The sequence below is a fragment of the Protopterus annectens genome, chromosome 7.part0 (assembly GCF_019279795.1).
Source record: "Protopterus annectens isolate FY-2018-M chromosome 7.part0, PAN1.0, whole genome shotgun sequence".
NCBI lineage: Eukaryota > Metazoa > Chordata > Ceratodontiformes > Protopteridae > Protopterus > Protopterus annectens.
Genome location: NC_056739.1, coordinates 1,335,190,165 through 1,335,214,384, shown reverse-complemented (window position 1 = coordinate 1,335,214,384; position 24,220 = coordinate 1,335,190,165).

Genomic DNA, 24,220 nt, shown 5'->3' with positions numbered 1-24,220 from the left:
GTTAATAATTGCATTACTTGTGGGAAGCAAATACCTCATAAGGATTTTCATTTGTACTGTATGCCTGCGGTGGTGGTGCTGCAGCAGTGTTGTCGCCTCACAGTAAGACGCTGTCTGGTTCAATTCTCAGCTAGAGCGTCTTCTGCGTGGAGACATGCGTGAATGGGCGTACCTTCGTTGAAGGTTGTGCATCAGGGCTGGCAACTCGGCACGTAAAAAATCTACTGCCAATCATTAGTGGACCGGAGTTCCGCTGTAGCGACCCCTAACCGGGAAAAGCCGAAAGACACAACAACAACTGTATTCCTTACCTAGGCCCTGATCACAACATGCCCTGCTGTCAGTTTTGTGCTAAATTTAACCAACGCACTATTAAGCGTCGGTATATTTTTGCTTCTAAGTATTTTTTTTCGAGATTTAACTACCCTGAAATGTCGTCGGTTAGCAATCCGACTACCGGAGTTCACAAAAATGCAAGGAAAAAGAGACAGACCGTTGGAGTCCAAAACCGACAACAAAGCTTCTCCTAAGCCAGTCGACGGTTCACCGGTACTCAGTGAGGTGCTTTCGCAGCCCCTGATGCCCACTACTTTTGAGTAGCAGGCCTCTACTGAGACCCATTCGGAGTCCGGTATGCCGCGAGATTCGCAAAGTATTGAACCCGCAGATGTCTCTCCCTCGGATGGGTCCGGAGCCGCTGAGCAGGCACCGGCTTCTGAGGGTGTTTTCAGGCCTCAACATTTCTACATTAAACCAACGCCAGCAACAAAACCAAGGTCAAAAACAACTTCTATGTCTAAAAAACTGATGCATGAGCCACGTGCTCAGGCCCCTATGCCTAAAAACAGATGATCAAAATGGCTGAGGATTTAATTACCTTGATCAGGGGTTCCCAACCACCCCCTGCTAAGAGGCCTAGGCAAGGCAGTGATTATGAATCTTCAGATCAGGTTTCCATTTCTTCTTATTCCTCTTCTGATCAGGAATTTTCTATTCCAACCTATGAGGATTTTGATGCAGAGGAATCCATCCCATCTGCATCTCCTCCTGAGGATTACTCTTTTGGAGAGACTTTGCATACTTTAAGGGAACATTTTCACTGGGAGAGTCAGGACTTCTCTGAATCAAAAAAGAGGCTTAGGGATTTTCTTCTTCTTCCTCAGCATAGGCCTTTGGCTATACCTCCTGTATTAGACATTGTTGATGATGTGTTCTCGGAATCAAGCATAGCTCCTGATTCCCTGCCTCTGGCTCCTAGTAAGCCAGACAGATATTACTGGGTTCCTGACTCCCACAAAGTTCTTTTTAAAAATCCAGCTGCTGATCCTGAGACTATTTCTTAGGGTCCCAAGGGTGTTAAGGCTTCTACTGCCAAAAATCCTACCCCTTCTGATAGAGATTCCAGGGTGCTGGATAGATAGGGTAAGAAAGTTTATACGTCTGCAACCTTGGCAGCCAGGGCTTTAAACTGCCAGTTTCATATGCTTCAATATCAACAACATGTTATGTGCTTACTGAAACAGAAAATTGTTGATTTCTGATTGTGTGGAAATAAAGAGTTACAGGATTTATTGCATTCAGCAGAACAGGTTGGAAAACATACTTTGCAATGTGGATTTGATTTCTTAGAGGCCTCTTGTTACTGGATCTGTGATTAGAAGGCATGCCTGGCTCAAGGAGCAAAATCTGCATGATCATGTTAAAGCTAAATTGTTGGATGCCCCTTTGCACCATGATACTCTGTTTGGTAATAAGGCAGAAGAGGTTTTAAAGAAAATGGAAGACAAAGCTAAATCTATGCAAACTGTAAAAGATTTTTTGCAAGTGCAGCCACCCAGGTTCAGTAATCACTGGCCAACTAAAAATTTGTCCTTTCCTGTGTCCAACAGAGCCACTCAGGGCAAACCCAGGTGCTCAAAAGGCTCCAGATATCAATCACAGGGTTCTTACAGGTCATAGCAATGGGGTGCCTCCACCTCCAAATCTGGAGGAAACAAAGCACAACCCTACAGCAGTCTCAATGACTTTCCTCTACCATCTCGAAGCACTTATCTTTTGGCAGTCCCCTTGGGGGGAAATTAGCACTTCATGCTGAAAATTGGCAGTTAATTACACAGGACAAGTAGGTATTAAACATAGTATCCCAGGGGTACAGATTTCATTTCCATACCTTGCCAATTCCAAACGGATGGCCGGATCTGCCACAAAACCAGTGGGCAGTGACCCAGAAACAAGTCACATCCGTCATGGATATGGGGGCTATTCATCCGGTACCAGAAAAGGAAAAAGGACAAGGATTTTATTCAAGACTTTTCCTGGTACCCAGAAAAGACAATTCATGGCATCCAGTACTGGACTTATCGATTCTGAACACGTTCCTGGACATTCCAAAATTCAAAATGCTGACTTTACAACAGCTTCTGCCTATGCTAGGCAAGAATGCTTGGTTAGTAACTCTGGACTTAAAAGAGGCATACCTGCATATCCCAATAAGGGAATCATGCAGAGGCATACCTGCATATCCCAATAAGGGAATCATGCAGAAGATACCCCCGCTTCAAGGCAGGTTTTTTTGCATTACCAATTCTACTGTGCCCAGGGTCTTTACAAAGTGCCTGGCACCAGTAATTGCATTCTGCAGACAAAGAAACATTCAAATTTATCCTTATCTGGACGATTGTCTCATTCAAGCAGAGGACAAGGACACTCTTCTTCAACATCTGGCATTTGTAAAAAGGCTTCTAGCATGCCTAGGGTACACCATAAATGAAAAGAAATCACAACTGGTACCCTCTCAAATAATTACATTCCTGGGTGCAAGCTTGAATACAACTGCCCAGATGGCTTACCTCACGCCAGACAAACAAAGGCAATTGACAACATACTTCAAACAAATGGCAACAAAAACCCAGTTATCTGCAAGACAAATTGCGCGGGCTTTGGGGTTCATGGCATCCTGCATTCTTCTAATTCCATATGCGAGACTGCATATGAGAAAACTTCAATGTTGCGTCTTTCGGCTTTTCCCGGTTAGGGGTCGCCACAGCAGAACTCCGGTCCGCTAATGATTGGCAGTAGATTTTTACATGCCAAGTTGCCAGCTCTGACGCACAACCTTCAACGAAGGTACGCCCATTCACACGTCTCCACACAGAAGACGCTCTAGCTGAGTATCGAACAGGACAACGTCTTACTGTGAGGCGACAATGCTACCCCAGCACCACTACCGCAGTCCATATGAGAAAACTTCAATGGTACCTAAAAAGCTTATGGAGTCAACATTGTCAGAGTCTGGAAACAATGATTCCTCTCATTCCCTGCCTGCAACAGGAGTTCCTTTGGTGGGTAGAGGCATATCACCAAAACAAGGGACTGTCATTCACTCTACCCCCTGCCACCCAAACCCTAACTACAGACGCATCAGACTATGCTTGGGGGGGCACACCTGGCAGGGAGATGCATTCAGGGCAAATGGAGCCCAAAGCAAATGCATGTGCATATCAACCAGAAAGAAATGCTAGCTGTTCAGAATGCTCTGACATCCTTCAAGGACTTGCTTCATCCAGGACAAGTACTGATAAAGATGGACAACACCACAGTTATGTGGTACATAAACAAACAGGGGGTGTACACATTCCTACCCCCTTTGCAGACTAGACATGGCCTTGTGGAACACAGCCTTGACTTACCAAATACATCTTCAAGCTCAATTCCTGCCAGGAAAGCAAAATACTCTGGCAGACGACCTAAGCAGTAATCTTATGGATCCGCACACAAATGGAAACTGGATCCACAAATCTTCAGCATGTTAACACAGAAATGGGGGAGCCCAGACATAGATCTATTTGCCTCTCCCCAAAACTATCAGTTGGACAAATTCTGCACAAGAACTCATCACAAAAAAGCATGGAAAGTGGATGTTCTATCCTTCAGCTGGAAAAACCTGTCAGTGTATGCCTTTCCCCCTCTGCCTCTACTCTCCAAGGTCTTACTAAAAGTCAGACAGGAAAAACCAAAAATGATCCTAATTGCTCCGGACTGGCCTCGCCAGCACTGGTACCTGCTTCTAAGGAATATGTCACACCTTCCTCCGTGGTACATGCCTGAAACACCTCACCTACTGTCTCAGCAGAACTATCAAATTCTGCACACTCAGCTCCAAACTCTGAATCTTGCAGCATGGCTAATCGACTAATTATTCAAACCACATCTCTCAGTAAACCTGTGATGGATGTCATTTTGGAAGCCAGAAGGTCTAGTACTAGAAAATCTTATGCTGATAAATGGATGAGATTCTGTGCTTGGAACCAAGCACAAGGAATAGACACAGCAAAGCCCAATATTCCTCAGATTTTGCAGTACTTAACTGAGATGCTTGACAAGGGCCTATCTTTTTCTTCAATAAAAATCAATGCCTCGGCAATCTCGGCTCATTAAAACACAGAGCCTCCCCTCTTTTCTCATCCATTCCTTAACCAGTATCTCAGAGTGGCCAAAATTTAAGGCCTCCCAGGAGAGCATCAACTCCTGCATGGGACCTCAATTTTGTGCTGGAAAAACTCACCCTGCCCCCTTTTGAACCAGCAGCTACTGCGGACATAAAATTTCTTTCTTGGAAGACAGCTTTTCTTTTGGCAGTCACTTCAGCAATAAGGGTTTCAGAACTACAGACTCTCATGGCAGTGGAGCCTTTCATTATTTTTTACCCGGACAGGGTGGCCCACAGGACCAATCCTTCTTTTATGCCTAAGGTGGTATCCAGTGTGGCTCTTAACCAGACCATTCACCTGCCAACATTTTACCCAAATCCACAGAACAAGGGGGAATGGATTCTGCATTCATTGGATGTACACAGACAGCTAAGATTCTACTTAAACAGGACCAAATCTCTTAGAAAGTCTGAGCAACTACTAGTAACATTTGCTTTAGGATCAGAGGGGAAGGCTATATCAAAGCAGACTATTTTTAAATGGATAAGCCACTGCATTCGTTTCTGCTATTTGCACCATGGTAAACCGGTGCCCAAGGGGATCAGACCACATTCCACCAGGGCTGCCTCTACTTCAGCAGCTTTTCTCAGAGGGGTCCCAACCAAAACATTCTAGAAGCTGCTACTTTGAGCTCTGTTCATACCTTCACAAAGCATTACCATTTACCTCTCTTCTCTAAATCCAGGGCAGGCTTTGCCACTGCAGTCCTGCAGGACCTTATAGCTGCTCCTAATGCAGAATAGTTCCATTCTCCCATCCATAGCTTTGGGATTGTACCCAAATGTAATGACTGCAACAGTGAAACACGAAGAACATAGTACAGTTGTGTACACTTACCATAAATGTAGATGTTCGAATGTATTCACTGTTGCAGTCCGGGTTACCCACCCGCCATCCCCCATTCTATACCTTTTCTTTCCTTCACTATACTCAAAAGCCTTTGTGCTGTATTTGCTTTTAGTTGAAGGTAAATTTTATGTTTCTAAGGTGCATTTATATATTTTCAGTTTATTTATATATATTTTTGCTCCCCATTTGGGGGGCACCTGACATCTGGGGCAAGAAAAACTGATGAAAATGGCGTTGGCTGCATGTTTTATTCCCCTGATGACCTGACGTCATGGAAGAGGAGACAGCAACTGACACAGGACCCAAGACTTTGTTATTCAGGCCGACTGAGGGCAACCTGCCAGGAGATTACCCAAATGTGATGACTGCAACAGTAAATACACTCAAACATCTACATTTATGATAAGTGTACACAACTGTACTTTGTGGTGTGGGTTTGGAAGGGCTATGTGCTGCTTGAGGTGTAGTGTGAGTGTTAACCTTCTCCTCTTGACTGTCTAGCACAATCTTGGGTGGAGAGAGCTTTGCTTCCAGTTTGGCTATATAAGTGCATCTCTCGCAGGTGGTAGTGTAGTGTAGTTGAAATTGATAGTAATATTTGTCCCATTTGTTCCACCTTTTGGAGATGGAAGGTTTAGTGCCATGGTAAGGAGAAAAATGTTTTGGAAATGTTCATCAGTAAAAGTGATTGTTCTCACCCGAGAATAATAGACATAAATAGATTTGAACTGCATATAGTTGTTTTTTTATATTCTAAGCGAGATGGAGAAATAAGTAAAGGTTGATGGGATGAAAATTGGAAAGTTTAAAGGTAAAGGTGTTTTCATTCATGCTGTCTTGACAAGGTGGAACATGTAAAAATAGAGGTAAGCTGAGACAAAATGATTAGAGACTATAACAGTTTGACCAGAGTATCTTGAAATGTCCATGTGTTGATTTGCACATTGAAGCATTTTAGTGCTAGTCTAGCTTAAGAAAGTAAAAACCACATGAAACCAAGTGCTTTCATGCTTCAATAGCAAAACCTTGATAAAAGTGGCATAGTAAATTATGCATAATTATGCTCAAGGAATGTTACCATGTGAGTCAGAGGTTAGATGAAGCGGGGTTATAACCTCAATAACAGTAACAATAGGACATCTGTATTGATCAAAGAGGGACTGTTTGATATGGGTATGTTATACTGAGAGGTTACTGGTATAGTAGAATTACAGTAATAAATATTATGTCCCCACGAGAACAGAAGGAAGAGAGTTAAGAAGTAATCATCTAAGGGGGTGCTATATATGTCTGGGGTGATTGGAATGTAGTTACTTATAAATCACATGCAAGTCTGGAGTTAAGAGAATATATAGTAAAAGGGATTAGGAGTTTTAGTGAAGTTTTAATAATGTATTTTTGTTGAAGGCTGTGGCAAAATGAGTACACCTACAGAATATACATTCTACTCAGCTAGATAAACATCTTAAGTTCTTATATTATTCAGGTGCTACAACTTTCAATCACAAGAGTTTCATCTGGGAGAAAAATGTTGGGGATTTCTGTCACATTAATTTAATTTAAAGCTTTTTGAGACCTGCTACAAGGAAACTGAGTTTATTATGAAATATTTTAAGGGAACCAGAGACGATATAGGAAAATCAAAAAACAAAAACAAAAGATATCAAGCTGCTTTAATAAAATCCAAGGACAATTCCACAGTAAGTAATTCCAGTAAGCGTTTTCATCAGTAATAAAATGTCTTCAGACTGGAAGTTAACATTCAAAAACACACATTTAAATACTTTAAAAGTCACATGACCACATACTTAGTGTTTTAACCCTTTACGTTTAAGATACATAATAAAATCTTCTCTGTTGTTCATACCAGGGGGGAAGTAAGCATTGAGTCTAACCTGCCAGCTATATTCCAGCAACCCCAAGTCATTTTCTGGATTAAATGAATTTTCGACATTTTGTAAATTGTCCACTACAAGGAATTTAAAGTTAACTTTGCATGAACCATGTTTGTAATGCTTCCCCGGGGCATTCCTTCCATCCCCAATAGAAACTGTGTATTTATGTTCATATATTCTTTTGTACAATTCTCTGGTGGTTCTTCCTACAGAAAAAAGATTTACATTCTAAGCAAAAAGTGACATAAATTAAATAGTTAGATTTGCATGAAAAGACCCCATTGACAGTTATTTTAACATTATTCAGAGTGCATTCTGTTTTTTTCCATGAACAAATAGTTACACATATTACATTTGTAACACTTAACCATTCCATTTCTGTCTGACCTGACTTTAGGTATAGTCAACTTACTTTGAAAAAAGTTTTTGAAATGTTTCCCTCATTTTTGGGTAAAGAGAGGCTTATGTCCTGTAGTTTCTAGTAACTCAGTTTCTCCCCCAAACAATTTCCAATTATTTGTTGTTATTTTTTTAATTCTCCCTGAGTCCAACTATTCACAATAGACATTCTTACTTTATTTTTATGTACTCTACCTTCTTTTCTGTTTCTTGTATCTCTCTGAGTTGTAACTTTAGTTCTAATATCTGTCACTAATGTTTTTGGATAACCTCTTTGATAAAGTTTTTCACAAAACTTGTCACTTTCTATACCAAAATCTTTTCCCTTTCTGTCAGGTCATTAATCCTTAACAACTGTCCTTTTACTATATTTTCCTTGGTCTTTTTGGGGTGCATGCTACTATAATGTAAGTACGTATTATTTTGAACCTCTTTTTTTTAAAACTTGTGTTCCTAATTTGCTCGTCCTTAAAGACAGTTACATCCAAGAAATTTATTGTTGTTAAATTAAATTGGCAGGTAAATTACAAAAGTCATATTTCATGCTGTTTATTAAACATCCTAGGATGTTATTTGTGTGGTATTTCCTTTGGACTACTGGGGGGAGTGGGGGAAGAAATTTGAGCTGAACCTGTTAGTCAAAAGGTTGGCAATGGTCTCTGGTTCAGTGTGGGTGATGCCATTTACAGTAAGTTCTGAGCATTGCTGTGCATTTCCTCTGAGGTTATGTAGAAATCTTTGTGGTTGTCCTTTGCCTGTGAATAATTTGTTTTCAAATTTAGCCTTTGAAGTATTAATTAACCCTCTTAGTTGCCTATTTAGATTGATCAGGGGGATTTTAGCATTTATGGCTTTTTTCCTCCTATGCTTGGCCAATATTTTTTTTGTTGTATCAACCAGTGGATATTGTGATTCCACCAGGGTGGCTTGTCTTTTGAGTTTGTCTTATTCTAAATATGAGTGAGCACAGCTTGTTATATACAGTTATCAATATGTATAGAGATTTCGTAAATAGCTCAGTGTTGTCTATGGTGTTTACTGGGTTTGGGGATGCTTAGAATTTAGCTGAGGTGTTGCTTAATAGAGAGAGAGGTTAGCCTTGGAATAGTTCCTAAAAGTTTTTGGTTTTGTTGGATCCCTGGATTTAATTATTTCAAGTAATACTGCCTTATGGTCAGATTTGACGAGTGAAGATATTACATTGGGTGAGAAACATTGACCCTCCCGCCCCATGTTCGTGACTACATGCTCAAGAATTTTTGTACCCCTGGAAGGGAATGGACCAACTGCTCCAGGATGTTGGTATTAAAGTTTTGTAATTGCTGGACTTGTGCATTTGAAGTGGTGTAAGATTCCCAGTCTATAGAAGGGTAGTTGAGATCTCCCATGGATATTGTATTGGGTTGAATGGTGAGGGACTCTAGTACATTGAGATAAGTAGTATGGGTTTCCTGGGACATGGAGGGGAACCTGTATGTTGCAAGGATATTGTATGACACCCTGTTTATGTTGTTGCACATGTATGAATTCCAGTGGGTCATACACTTTAATTAGTCTGGATGTGCGATTAGTGTTAATATACACTGGCACTCCTCCACCTTTACTTCCCTACTGTGCAGTAGCCAGCCTAAAGGTGTGAAAGGCATTATAACCTTGCATTGCTGGGGTACCTTCAGTGAATTTAAACTATGTCTTTGCTACCACACAGATGTCAACACTCTCCTGGGAGAGGAAGGCTTGCAGTGAGTGGAAACCACCTTCGGATATTTCTTCATAGGTTCAGTTAATTTGGTTGGCTTATCAGTTTGGCATTGCCTAAAAAAAGGCACTAAGGGGGTGAAAAAGGTCTTCTCCAATATCTGAAATCCTAGAGGGGATAAGTGTAGACCATCCCTGGCAAAGCAGCATGATCTGCCAACCATGTTGTCCCAGGCCATCAAACATTGTACCCACCTGCATTGACACCAAAAGCTAAGCCAGTTGTTAAAATCAGTCATTTTCTCTTGGTAATGTGGCATCATCCATGGAGAAGGTAATATGTTGCTCAGTGCTGTGCTCATACCTGCCTGAGACACATAATCTGTGAGCTCAATCATGTCTCGCTTCATATAGTTAAGGGAGGTACATCTCAGGTCATTAACACCCACATGGGCTATGACAGAGTCATACTGGTACCTGTGGTTCAATGACCTGAGTGCCTGTGTGACTTGATGGATCCCCGCCCTGGAAGGGCAGCTAACCATAACTCTGTCTTTACTCACTCTGGTGAGGGGGATATTGGTGTGACTCACTATAGAAACCCCAAAGACCAGGTAATTTGTCTGTGTGCTGGTTTGCATTCAGGGCTTAGCAGTGGAGGCATTGGATACAGTGTTACTATATGTAGCTGTGGGTGGTGTTGTAACATAGTGTTTACATGATAGCTGAGGACCCTTCCTTTGATTGTGGTGTGCAGGAGGTCTTAGCTTTTTAGGTAGGTTACCTGTAGGTGCTTCAGCATAAGTACTTTTATATGTAGGGCCTTTACTCTGTGCAGTTGGTGTGGTGCAAGTGTCACTGATAACCTCTGTAGGTTTAGTTTGTACTAGAGAGTTTTGCCTCTAGCATTAAACTGTATTTACACCTCTAGCATACACTAGCTGTTTTATTAAGAATAAGGTTATCACTGTACATGAGGTGATTACTACAGTGTCTCAAAATACCCATCTCAACCAGACTGGCCTCAGAGAGAGTCAAGAAGTACATATCCATGGCTACAGATCAGCTAGGGAGGAGTGAGGAAAACTTATATATTGTGCAAGTCAATAAGACAAGCAACTTGATGAGCAACGCTCAGTTATGAGCAAACTAGATGGTCTAGTAGTTAAACAAAATCTGTCTAGACAGTAATGCCACAAGAGTGCAGACCACAGACCAGAACAAGGACACTTAGAATAACAGGCACAATAAGCTTTCACCAGCAATAAATCCCATTTCTGAAGAGTGAAGGCTATCCACTTCTCTCACAAGAGTGTAGACCACAAACCTTCTTAATGTAAAATAACTGGTTGGAACCCAAGTGCTTAAACCAGAACAAAGACACTTAAAATAACAGACTCAGCAAGCCTTCACCAGCAATTCCCAGTTGAGAAGGGTGGAGGCTACCCTATCCTCTCACAACAGTGCAGACCACAAACCTTCTTAAAGTAAAATAACCGGTTTGGTGCTCAAGTGCATAAATCAGAACTAAGACACTTTTAGAATAACAGACACAATAAGCCTTCGACCACTAATCTCTAACTTAGAAGAGTATAAGTTGCCTCTCTTGCCAAAAGAGTATAGACCACAAACATTCCTTAAATAAGATAACTAGTTTGAAGACCAAGTACTTAAATCAAAACTAAGAGGCTTAGAATAACAGATTTAACCAGGCTACTAAAACTCAGTAAAAATGCAGCAGATTAAATGCAACTGAACACTTTAAGAACATGCAGCAAAAAGCAAAATAAAGTAATAATGTAGTAATATACAGTAAAATCAGCTGAATAAAGCACATTTTTATAAATAAGTAGAAACAGAGGAAACAGAAGATAATTCAAACTTAAGAGACTAAGAGGGTGGGCCTCTATGAGATGGGACTGGGAAGAGTGTACAGTCAAATACTTTACAGAAACCATCCAGACCCTTGCAAACAACTAACCCTATGACAACATCCTCACCCCTGCAAATCCACCCCCCACCCCCAACTAACAATTGCCCCGAGTTCAGCTTCCACCCAGAACCTACCAAATCCATTGAAAAACTACTCCGCAAGCTCATACCAACATCTTTAGCCGCAGATAAATTACCCGCTGAATACCTCCACCTGGCTGCAGAAGCCATATCATATCTTGTCTCCATCCTAATTAACAGATCCATCTCCGAGTGTATAGTACCCAAGCTATGGAAAATATCACATATCATCCCTCTACATAAAGGGGGAACCTCCCTGGAACCCAATAACTACCGCCCTATAGCCATACCACCCCCTTTATCTAAAATTTTAGAGAGGGTAATACACAAGCAACTAATGAAATATCTCCTAGAAAATAATCTAATAGCAACACAACAACATTGCTTTAGACCCTTCCATAGTTCCACCACCAGACTAGCAGAATTCACCAACATTGTCAGTGCTCACAGAAACAATGGACTCTTTGTATCTGCCACCTTCCTTGACTTGTCCAAAGCATTCAGTATGGTTAACCACAATAAACTCCTTCTTTCACTAGCAACTCTAAACCTTACCACTCCTGCCATCTCCTGGTTCAAAAACTACCTATAGGGAAGGAAACAAGGTGTTATGTGGCAAAACCAACTCTCCCCCTTCCTACCAGTCTCCCTAGGAGTACCCCAAGGCTCCATCCTGGGGCCACTTCTTTTTACCCTCTTAACCAATCAGCTCCCAAACAGTATTCCTAAAGCCTCAATAGTGCAATATGCAGATGAGACCACCATAACACGTGCAGCCAAATCATTTGACATCTTTCACTCCCTAACACAAGAATGCTTTTCCCTAGCAGAAACTTGGATTACAAACCAAAGGCTCATTCTGAACCCAAGTAAAACAAAGCTAGTACTCTTTAGCTCCCACTGAGCCACACCTCCCACTGATTCTGTCTTCATCACCTCCTTTAACAAGACCACACTTAACCCCACAAATCATACCAAACTCTTAGGGGTTGAAATAGATAATCACCTTAGATTTGACTTACATATTTATATAACTATAAAAAAGTACATAAAAACTTGGCCTACTGTATCGCAATAAAAAAAAATCCTCACTGACCACTCCAAAATTACATTAACTGGGACTCACCTACTATCCACCCTATTTTATGCCTCCCCCGTGATTACAAATCTCCGCAAGTCCGACCTAAACAAACTTGATAGTTGTTATAATAAGATAGCCAAATTCGCTACAACCTCTCCCATCAGAACACATCACTGTGAATGCCTAAAAAAAATCAATTGGCTAGAACTACCACTGCTACTTCAACTCAATCAACTATCACTAGCCCACAAAATAATACATAACTCTGAAAACACCCCAGCCCTACACAATCTTTTGCAACCCTATACAACCACCAGGCCCTTGAGGTCTAGCACACAAAGCCTCCTCAAAGTAACCAAATATAACAGTTAAGCTGGTAAGTCTGTTTACAGCCACTGTATAGCAAAAACCTGGAACTTCCTTCCTGCCCACATAACTGACAACAAATCTCCATCACAGTTCAGGAAACTTGTTAAAACTCACTTTTTGAATAATCAACTGTGCTCCTGTATCCCCCCTGGCTAATGTCTCATTAAAACACTGCACCTAACTTAAGTAACTCTGCTAAGTCAACCAATCATAGTACTGTACCCACTGAGGTCTGTTAATCTACTGCTCATCCCATCTCTCCAGGAGTTAGGGAAAACTACCCCAGCAATGTTGTGCTTTCCATAAGCAACTAAAACCAGGAGAAGACATATTGTAAATCAATTTGTTATCCTTCTCAACTAAAACCAAGCGAAGACATATAGTAAATCAGTTTGTTATCCTTCTCAACTATAGCGAACATAATCTGCTCTCTTGGAGCCTTATTCTACGTCTCTCTGCTTTTACACTGATAGTAAATCTATCACAGGAATCCTAAACTTAGGAATATATTCTAAAATTTAATATTATATTGTAGAGAACGAATGTATCCTATCTATTAGTTAATATGTATTTCAAAGTCTCTTCTATGGAAATTATATGTCAAATGTCCATCCTTAAAACTATGTTTTGTAAAAATATTGTTCTCTTGGAGCTTTTCTCCCCAGGCCTCCGCTGAAAATGGACTTATAATCCAGTTAGACTTTCTCGGTCAACAAATGTAAAATAAATAAATAAATCAGATTTATAATAGGGGTGGGCAACTTAAAAGCCACCAAGTTTAAGAGTACAACAGCAGCAAATATTTCATCCAAAGCCAGGGTATTCAGCTTTGCTATGTTTTGACATATATGGCTTCATCTGACAGACTTTGTCCAGGACATCAAAGTAACTTTTATGTTCACATGTTTTGAAGGCCCACATATCTTTAGCTCAGAGATTAAGTCATATCTTGAGAATGTAGAGAAGCAAACCAAGACCATCACAGCTATTACCATTACATTTTAGCTGCCTCAAGCCACCTTTTTGAGGATGCAGAGGCAACAGCACCAGATGTGGTTCAGGCATGCTACATAGCAACAAATCTCATCAATAGGCTAGGAAGAAATCCAGTAAATATGACAACATCCAGCCAGGTGCAGACTCAAAAGCAAAGGTTCTTTGCAAACCCTATGATATTGTGACCTTTCCATATGCAGTAGTAATACTGAGGCCCTAACTGTCCCATTCTGGAGGCAGTGAAAGGCTGAATGATCCATCTAACTGTTCTCATCAAAGTTCATCACAAAGAGGCAGGGGGAGTAAAAGCAGTTTTAGTCAGAGGATATGAGATTGTAAACAACAAAATAACTAAAATAAATTATAAATCAAGACAACAACAAGGCCAGGACATCAATTTATTAAAATAAAACACAATCGTAAAACTCTACCTCCTCAGCTGTAAAAAAAGCTTTCATGGAGTAAAAAGACATAAAATCTCAGCTTCTTAAACAGTACATCCATCTACCGCTTGCATATTATGGACATAAGGGGAAGCTGGTCTTTGAACCTCCATAATGCCTACCCTCCACATCAGGTTCATTCAAGAGACAAGTCTAAAAACTGTTAAATGTGTGCTTACCATTAAGTTAACTGTACTGATAAGTTCTTGGTCTTTCAGTCTCCTGTGACCTGGGTCACCTGATCCATTTGTCCTTCGCTTCACTCAGGCTCACTCTGCTCCCCTACCCTGCCTCCATTTCCGACCCGCCCCACTACACCTACATTTATTCTAACCATTTTCCACAACCCCAACACCCACTACCCAATCCAATAACACCTTTTACCAAAACCCCTCCCACTTACACCTGTACTCATTACACCCCTCACACCCTCCTGGTCTCCTGCTAACTACTGTCCCCACCCTTCCCCCACCTCAGTCTAAGTATCATTATCCACTGTCAGCCGTAAATTCAACACCTACACATCATCATACCCTCCTCACTCCTCTCAACCCTAGTTACATCCCTTACCCTATTAACATTTCTAATACCCTTATACTATGCCACTTCCTTGTCCACCCTCCATCTTCCTCTTTACTCCTGTCCTTTTTCCCAAACTCAAGTACACACCACACATATCCATCCCATTGCTAAAAGTTTCCACTCCATCTCCCCTTCTTTGATACAACCTAACTTCTTCTATCATTTTAAGCTCAGAATACTGCCAACATCTTCTAAGATTCTAATGATCAAATTCTTAGTACATTTCCCTCAATACTACAAAACCCCTAGTACTAACTCCCCTCAACTTCCTCTGCTTAGCGGGTGATATTCACCCCAATCCTGGGCCTAACTCATCACTAGACAATAATACTCCCTTCTCCAACCACCCCCTCCTCCTCCCATAAAACCCTCCACCTTTTTACTCTCAATGCTCAGAGTCTTTGTAACAAAGTATCCAACTTTCAGGCCTGGCAAACCACAACCAACCAGACACTGTAGCCATTTCTGAGACATGGCTTAAACCCCATATTTCAGATTCTGAAATCCTACCCCCTGGATTTCAAGCCCTCAAGTGTGATCGCACAAAAAGAAAAGGTGGAGGCATTACCATCATTTACTCTAACCTACTCAACATAATCCCTTACCCACACCCTATTCCTCAGTTCAGTAATGCAGAAATTGTAGCATGCTTATTGAAAATGAATAACCATAAAAGTCTATGCATCATTGCACTATATATTCCACCTGGAAACAACATCCAAACCCTCAAAGAAATACTCCTATGGGCCTCAACCAAAATAAACCATGAAACCTATATTCTAGGTGACGTAAATATCAATTGGGAAAACATTAATAACTCAACTCCCACCCAAGCTATTAACCTTTTCAACTACACCCAGCTAATTCACTCTGTAACCAGACCCAGTAAAACTAAATCCTCAGGTTCAACCCTTGACTGGATCTTAGTCTCACACCCTAATAAAATGATTGACTCCGGTACCATTCCCAATTCCAACAGCGACCACCTGCCCACCTTTGCTGTTTGCTCAACTTCCTCCCCCTTACCCCAATACCACTACATACTCACACGTAACCTTAGCAACTTTAACCCAAACACATTCTCAAATTCCCTCAGACAAATGAACTGGAACATCCTAAAAACACTTCCTCTTGACAATGCAGTTGACTATTTTAATTCCACTTTTCTAAATACTCTAGCACCAACAAGAACAAAAATAATAAAAAACAATACTTCCCCATGGCTAACCAAAGAGACCAAACAACTTGTGCACCATAGGGACAAATCCTGGAAACTACACCAAAAGAAAAAACTCTGTGAAACCCTACTTCAATACAAACAGCTTTGTAATCTTTAAAAAAAACAAATCATTAGAGACAAAAAATCCTACCACATCAAACTCCAGTCCAACCATGCAAAAAATCCCAAACAATTTTGGAACTCTGTAAATGCACTGCTCACCCCAGGCATCAAAAATAATCCATGCCCAGACCCCACCAAACCTGATCAAAAACTAGCCTCACAATTTAACTCATTCGTTATTGACTCCATATATGAACTAACCAAAACCTTCCCAAATAATAATCTCTCTCTCTTTCCTCCACTACTACCCTTCCTATGCTTACTGACCTCAAATCAACCCCCTTCTTCAACCTCAAAACCATCTCTACCAACTACATAAAAAGACTTCCCTCCAAATTAAAACCCTGCTCTAGTGTCCCTGACAACATGCCTTCAATTTTTCTCAAGCTTGCTGCTGATGGGATGCTTATCCCATTAGTATCTTAATCAACAGATCCATACAAGAATCCTACGTCCCCAAACTCTGGCACAAGGCATACATTCTACCTCTTCATAAAGGTGGCAAAAACAGCAATACCTCAAATTTCTGCCCCATAGCTGTACTCTCCCTATCTCTAAGATCCTGCAAAATTCATCCATCTCCCTAATGCAAGACCATCTTCTCACTCCTACTCAACAAGGATTCCAACCAGGGCACCAGTACCACAACAACTCTCCTCTTATTCCTTGACACAGTCAATTGTGCCCAAGATTCCAGGAATATAGTATCCACAGTGCTGTTGGATCTCTCCATAGCATTCAATACTGTTTCTCACACCCACCTACTGAGCCATTTTTCTAACCTTAATCTCTCCCAGAATACCCTATCCTGGTTCTCCAACTACTTGTCTAATAGATCTCAAGCTTTGAGATGGAGAAAAGACATCTTTTCTTTTCTCCTCACCCCACAGGTGTACCTCAGGGATTCATACTTGGTCCTATGCTGTTCAATATCTTTATCAACACCTTTCACTCTGCCATTCCCAATACAACAATAATCCAGTATGCAGATGACTCAGCACTAGTCTGCTCTGCCACTAACCTCCCCGAATTGACCCAGACTGCCATCTTAACCACAGAGGCCTGGATACTCCAAAATCACCTTTCTATAAATGCCAATAAATCTAAAATATTAATATTTTACCCTCAAAATTGTTCCCTTTTGACAAAACCTCTTTCCAAGTTCTAAGCCAAAGCAACAATCCTATCAAAGTTGTTCCCCATTCTAAACTACTAGGTGCTGTTATAGATAAGTATCTAAAATTCGACAACCACATACTTCAAAACATAAAGAAAAGCAACCAAAAGCTTGGTATGCTTTACAGGAACAATCGCTTCCTCTCGCCCCATACTAGACATAGTCTTGCCTCCACTTTTCTCCTTTCTTCCCTAATGTACGGTGCTCCCTTGCTAACTAACCTGTCAATCTCCATGACTTCCAAGTTAGAAAACTGTTACAACAAAATTTCCAAATTTGCCACTAACACCAAATACTCCTCCCTTCACTGTGTAGCCCTCCACTCTCTCAACAGGCTTGAACTACCAATGGATTACCTCCACCTGATCACAACTCATAGACTCCCCTTCAACCCTACTGGATGCCCCATTCTCTCCAACATCCTTTCTCCCTACCTACCAAATAGAACTCTCAGATCAGAAAATTAAAACCTAATCAGCGTTCATAAACCAAACAGCTCACCTGGACAACTACTCCTCTCTTTTTCCCTAGCCAAAAAATGGAATTCTCTTCCCCGTACTCTAAGGACAATGCAGAACCTGGAAAACTTTAAAACACAGCTCCAGTCCTACCTTTACTCCCAATGGAAATGTACATGTATCCTTCCTACATAGCTCATCCCTAGCTCTTCTATTCCTCACTTTTAGCTCAGCAGTCTCCTTCTATTACCAAGTTATACTCCCCCCATTTCACTCTATTATCCCTTAACATTATGATCTGATACTGCCTATTGACAGACACCAATTCTAAATTGCAACCATTTCATCACCTTGGAATGTTTGGTGTGTTCCACCATGTGATTATGGACATGTTCTCAAAATTATAACTGTTTACTTCATGATATTTCTGTTTGATATTTTTTGTAACCATTGTAAATATCTTCCTTTGTATTTGTTTTAGTATTTTGCAATTGTAATGTACTTGTATTTTGACTGCGGTGGTGGTGCTGCGGTAGCGTTGTCGCCTCATAGCAAGATGTTGTTCCGTTCGATTCTCAGCTAGAGCGTCTTCTGTGTTTGATTCATACGTGAATGGGGCGTGCCTACGTTGAAGGTTGTGCATCAGGGCTGGTAACCCGGTACGTAAAAATCCACTACCAATAATTAGCGGACCAGAGTGCCGCTGTGGCAACCCCTAACCGGGAAAACCAAAAGAAATAAACCAACAAACATTGTACTTGTATTTTGTATTGTGGAGCTTTTCTTTCCTCCACTGAAAATGGGCACTCTGGGCCCAGTGGACTTCCCCGGTCATCAAACTGAAAATAAATAAATAAACAAGAAGGTATTTACATTTCTAGGAAGAAGCTAATCATTCTCTTTTCCAGATGCTTATATTTAATGCACCTCATCTCACCTCATGCCACAGGATATTTGACAAATGTATGCCCATATTAGCAGTTTAACAGGGGTTACTCTGACCTAAGAACTTACAATACCTAGACAACTGTCTCCTGACTGTTGCTTCAGTTCAGGTTTTAACTGTCACCATGGTGTCCCATCAGAATGTCTCCCTGTCCAGGGATTACAGCAGACCTTATGAAGTCATGGTTGATCACAATCAGTATTGCAGGGCTTGTCTTTCAGTAGATCAGATGCTTTCACCTCAGTCCAAAGTTTATCATGCTAAACTTCAAAGTTTTAAGTCTAGTGATTGTATCCACTTAGATGGTTCTACATGCCAGACTCCACAAGATAGTGCTCCTGTGGATACTCAATGTTCAGCTGTCTCAGAAGTCAGACCCTATAGCACATTAAATTCACATTTTCAGAGTGTACAAGTATCACCTTCAATGCAGAAAGGACATTACCAACTTAAACATGAGAAACCTTTTTCATTTTACCCTTTTCCCATGGCTGCAGTCACATCATGGATGTATGTAACCTAATGTGGAAGGAATTATAGTGAGCAAGACAGTTCATGGTTTCTAGTTATCCACCAATTCCAGTCTAAGCATGGATATCCTACAGATGATGCAGTTCTCCTTATTCTCTTAGACTTTCAGGAATCCCTTCCTAATGTGTGATTGCCATCCACTCCAACAATTGGTTTGGTGTATCAACAAATGTAGAGGACACGATTTTACCCTTGTGCCAAGAAGTTATATGAGTGTGTGAATGGGACAGCCAATCCTTGCAGTTTCTAGTGGGAAATTACATTAAAGTGGAGGCCGTTTCAGTAGTAGATCAGCTTAGTTGCTGATTATTGATGCCAAACACAACAGCTATTTCTTTGTCACCATTCCTCTGAAGGGATGCTGTGGTCCAGTAATGGTCATCAAAACATTTCTTAGCTTTTACCCCATTTTCTGTGATTGTGAGATTCATCTAGAAAACCAGACTGCAGAAGGCCATGGTTAGACACTGACTAGTGTCTGCACCTGTTATTACTGCTGCTTCTGTCTCATCAGCTGGAGATGGTCTTCAGGTTGCATGCCTCAAAAATGCTTCTTACTTACCTGCCAGGCAGCCAACACTTGAATACTCACTCACGGCAGCTTACTGCTTGTCTTTTCCAGTTTCAGTAATTACCTGCAAGCACTATTTCTGCCATGAAGTTGTTTGTTATCTTTTTATTTCAGAAATCAAACACTAATTTCTGCATATGGGTTAAGACTAGAGGACTTGAACTCTTCTCTTTACATTGGATTATCTCTTTCAGATTTTTGATTCTGGACTTGGTTACTCCTTTAAGGCGCATCTAACAGTTATTGCTAGTTTAATAACAGATTTTATGGATATTATGGTAAATAGTAAGTTTATTTTCTTTGAAGGGGAACTATGTAAACAAAATAAAGAGGTTGCTGTGGGTCAATATGTGCCCCAATCTATTCTAACTTGGTTATGTTGGCCTGGGAATTAAAATATAATTTTAATGCAGAATACAATAATTATGTTACAGTCCTTGTTGACATATGTATTTTATGTACAGGTTCTATGGATCTATTGGAAAAAAAATATTTATGTTAATGGTACAATAATTTTTTAAGATATACCCATCAGGCTTCTAAAGTCAATATTAATTTTTAGATGTTACTGTTAGTTAAAGTGGGTGTGGATTTTTCCTCCACTATTTTAAGAAACCCACATTCTCCAGTTCATACCTCCATTATAATAGTTATCTTCCCCTCGCCCAGACTTGGCCAAGGGACAATTCGTAAGATTGGCCAGCATGATTACTGGCGGTGTTTTTTTTTAACTTGAATGTGACAAATTGACTAACAGTTTCCTTCTCTGAGGATATCCAGAAGACATGGTTTGTGACATTAGTCTTCTTCCCAGGGAGAGTATCTCCTCTATTGTATGGATGTATACGGGCAACTGAAATTCTTATATTAAGAGAACAAAGGAATCTCATAAAGGCAGACAATTGGACTGAACTACCTTAGCAAGATGGCTGTCTGATAGCTTATGATTTTGCCATAGTGAATATAATAATCCTTTTGCTAGTGTACCTAAGTCTTATTCCATCAAGACACGTATCACTTCCAACCCTTTTTTTCAAAGACAAGGCTCTGGAGGATATCTGTGCAGCTGCCATGTGGTCTACTTTAATATTTTTTCAAGGCACTGTAATCTTGATGTGTTGTCCAGGACCAGGTCTGCCTTTGGCGCTGCTGTTATCAAAGGTGTGTGTTACCAAAGAGGTGACTGTCTGGGAGGATTAGCTTGGGACTCTGCCCTGAAGAACCTCCTGTTATCAGGTAAAAACATGTGTAGCATAATAGATCTGTAAAATACACCCCTGCATTCCCTTAGTGTAACTGTTCTCATATTTCTACTCTTTCTAGTCTTTAAACACCTTTCAGTATTGCACTGAAGATCTGCTGAGGATTGCAATGCAATGCGGAAAGGAGGAAGGTTAGTTATCAGCCTGGGAAAGATTTATTTTCTAAGAGATCTCTTACCTGTTGGCCTTAGTGCTGCTGCTACACAGTCTGGACTTTCTCTTTAAGGTCTGTTGTTAAAGCAGGTACAGAACTTTCATTTATACCGTCTGGGGAGTCATCTGCTTGTCAGAATGTCCCTTGAGTCTTATGCTGTTCACAACATACATGTCTCTTCTGTCTGTGCTAAACCTTATCCTACAGCTGAAGGCATGTTTTAAGATTAGTAAGAGTGTAATGACAATGGCTGTGCCTTTCACATTCAACAAGAATAGTATCTCATAAATGGAGGTATTCCACTAGCATCTCTGTCTGTTAAACTGCAAACTCGACTTTCCTGAGCATTATTGTCTATGTTGTATAACCCTCATTAGAAAAAAAAATGAAAACACCTTGCATATATTAATTACTAATTTCCTGCAAGACAGATATATTATTTTCTCCGAAGCACCACAACTTCTGTCCAGGCTTTAACATTTCTACTGCTAACATAATGCTTACAGGTAAAGGTAAAAGCTTCCACGCTAATTTAGTTTTCATCAGCTCACTTGCCTCATTCTCATCTTTTTTTTTGTGGATACCCTAGGGTTTATTCTGTGTCCCATGCTATTTCTCTTTTTATTAACTGCTTTGGTTCTCAGCATAAGCAAATTAAAATGATACCATACGCAGATGAGCATCTTCTCTTTAAATCATTCAGTAACCTTAGTAACCTGTAGCAATGCTTTCAAGAAGATTCTGTATTTTATGGGCTCTCTAGCCATAAACCTAAAGAGTTTTTCAAATCAAAACTTTGCTTTTTGGCACCCCACATAAACTTACTACTCGCTCCTTATTCATCATTGAATGTCTTAGCACCCCCATCAATTATGCTGAATCAGCGAAACACCATGCGGTCACTCTTGTACCCTGCCTGTCATTTATTCAACAGGTTGACGCAACACCAGTGGTTAGAAATCTTGATGTTCTTCATTCCACATTGCTGCAGTCCTAACCATTGGGTAGTCCGCTGTCCAGTCGGCCCGAATACCAAAGTATATTCAGGCGCATTAGACTGGCGTCAGTGCGTCAGGGTACTAATGCGCATGACCGACATATCTTCAGTCTTTTGCCGCATGGTCCGATGCAGAAGCAGTTCTTGCGAGTGCAGGTTGGCGTTCTGAAATATTCAGTCGGAGTTTCAGACCGAATCAAAGTTGGCTAAGTACCCGTTGGGGAGCATTTTGGTTTTTCTTGCCTCAGTATTTAACCGGATGTCAGAAAAAAGAATAACTGTATTTCTTGTGGGAAACAGATACCTCATGGGGATTACGATACTCTGTGTATACCTGGGTTAGGGCCGGAGCACCGCGCTGGTGGTTGCCGGTCTTGTGCTAGATTTAATAAACGCACTATTAAGAGAAGGTTAGACTGTGCCAGGTTAGTGTTTGGGAAGCGTTGTAAGAAGCGCAAAGACAAAACAGCGAAGCCTAGGGTTGATGAACCGGCAGTCCCGGATGTCGGTTCTTTAGAAGGCTCTGTGGAGCCAGAGGTTTTGCCAGGAGTTTCTTTGGAGTCTCAGGCAGAGACTTTATTGTTACAGGATGTGCCCTCTCAGGAAGTAGGCCAGACTGAGGGGGCTTCTCAGGTGACTGTTCTTCCCTCTGTTCCCAAGATAGTTAGAGCTTCTCCTACTGTTTCCAAAACTTCTTTCAGAGGTAGGCCAAGTTCAGCTACAGTGGGGTTTCTCCTAGCACTTCAGGTTCTGTGCCAAAGAAACATATGCTTAAAATGGCAGAAGATTTAATTACTATGATTAGAGGCTCTATGCCCCCTCCTGATAAGAGGCCTAGGGGGGAACCTGAGTTTGAGAGTTTGGAACAGTATTCAGAGGCTGAGTCTTCTGCAGAAGACTTACAGGACCTTCCTCCTTATTCTGATTCTGATGTGGATGATTCCACACCACAGCTTCTCCTCCTGAGGATTTCTCATTTTCAGAGACTCTGCATTCCATGAGGGAACACTTTAAATGGGAAGGCCAAGATTACTCTGACTCCAGGAAAAGGCTTGGGAATTCTTATTTTACCACAACATAGGCCCTTAGCTATACCTCCTGTGTTGAATGTGGTGGAAGATGTTTTTGCAGAGGCTTCCCTGAACCCTGACTCTTTGCCTCCTGCTCCTGTTAAACCTGATAGGTACTATAGGGTGCCCAAGCTCATAAGTATTTGTTTAAGAGTCCTAGGCGGACCCAGAAACTGTTTCTCAGGGGCCTAAAGGTGTTAAGGCCTCTGTGGTTAAAAATCCTGTTCCCACTGATAAAGAGGCAAGGGCTTTGGATAGGTGGGGAAAAAGTGTATACTTCTTCCACTCTAGCCATGAGAGCGTTGAATTGTCAATTTCACATGCTAAAATATCAAAATTATCTCCTTTCACAATTGAAATCTAAGGTGGATGCTTTGGCGGAAGGTATAGAGTGTAAAGAGTTGCTGGATTTACTTCATGTGTCTGAACAAGTGGGTAAGCATTCTTTGCAATGTGGTTTTGATGCTGTGCAGGCCTCCTCGAGGGTGGCTGCCACTAGTTCTGTTCTTAGGCATGCCTGGTTGAGGGATCAGAATTTAGCTGAGCATGTTAAGACAAGGATTTTGGATGCTCCTTTACAGTCTGATGTGTTGTTTGGTTCGGCCTGGAAGCAGTTCTGAAGAAAATGGAGGACAAAGCTAAGTCTATGCAAACTGTTAAAGATTTTTGCAGGTGCAGCCTCAAGTTTAGTAGAAATTGGCCTACTAAGGGATGGACATATCCTGCTTATGATTCCCAGTCTAGGGGTAGGTCTAGACGTGGTAGGGGCAGAGCTCAAGGTTCTTTTTAGGCCTAGAACAGGAGTTCACCTGCTCAGACTTCTGGTGAGGGCAGGGGTCAGTCCTTAAACAGACCCAATGACCTGCCTTTTCAGCTGCCAGTAGATTCTCGTCTGGC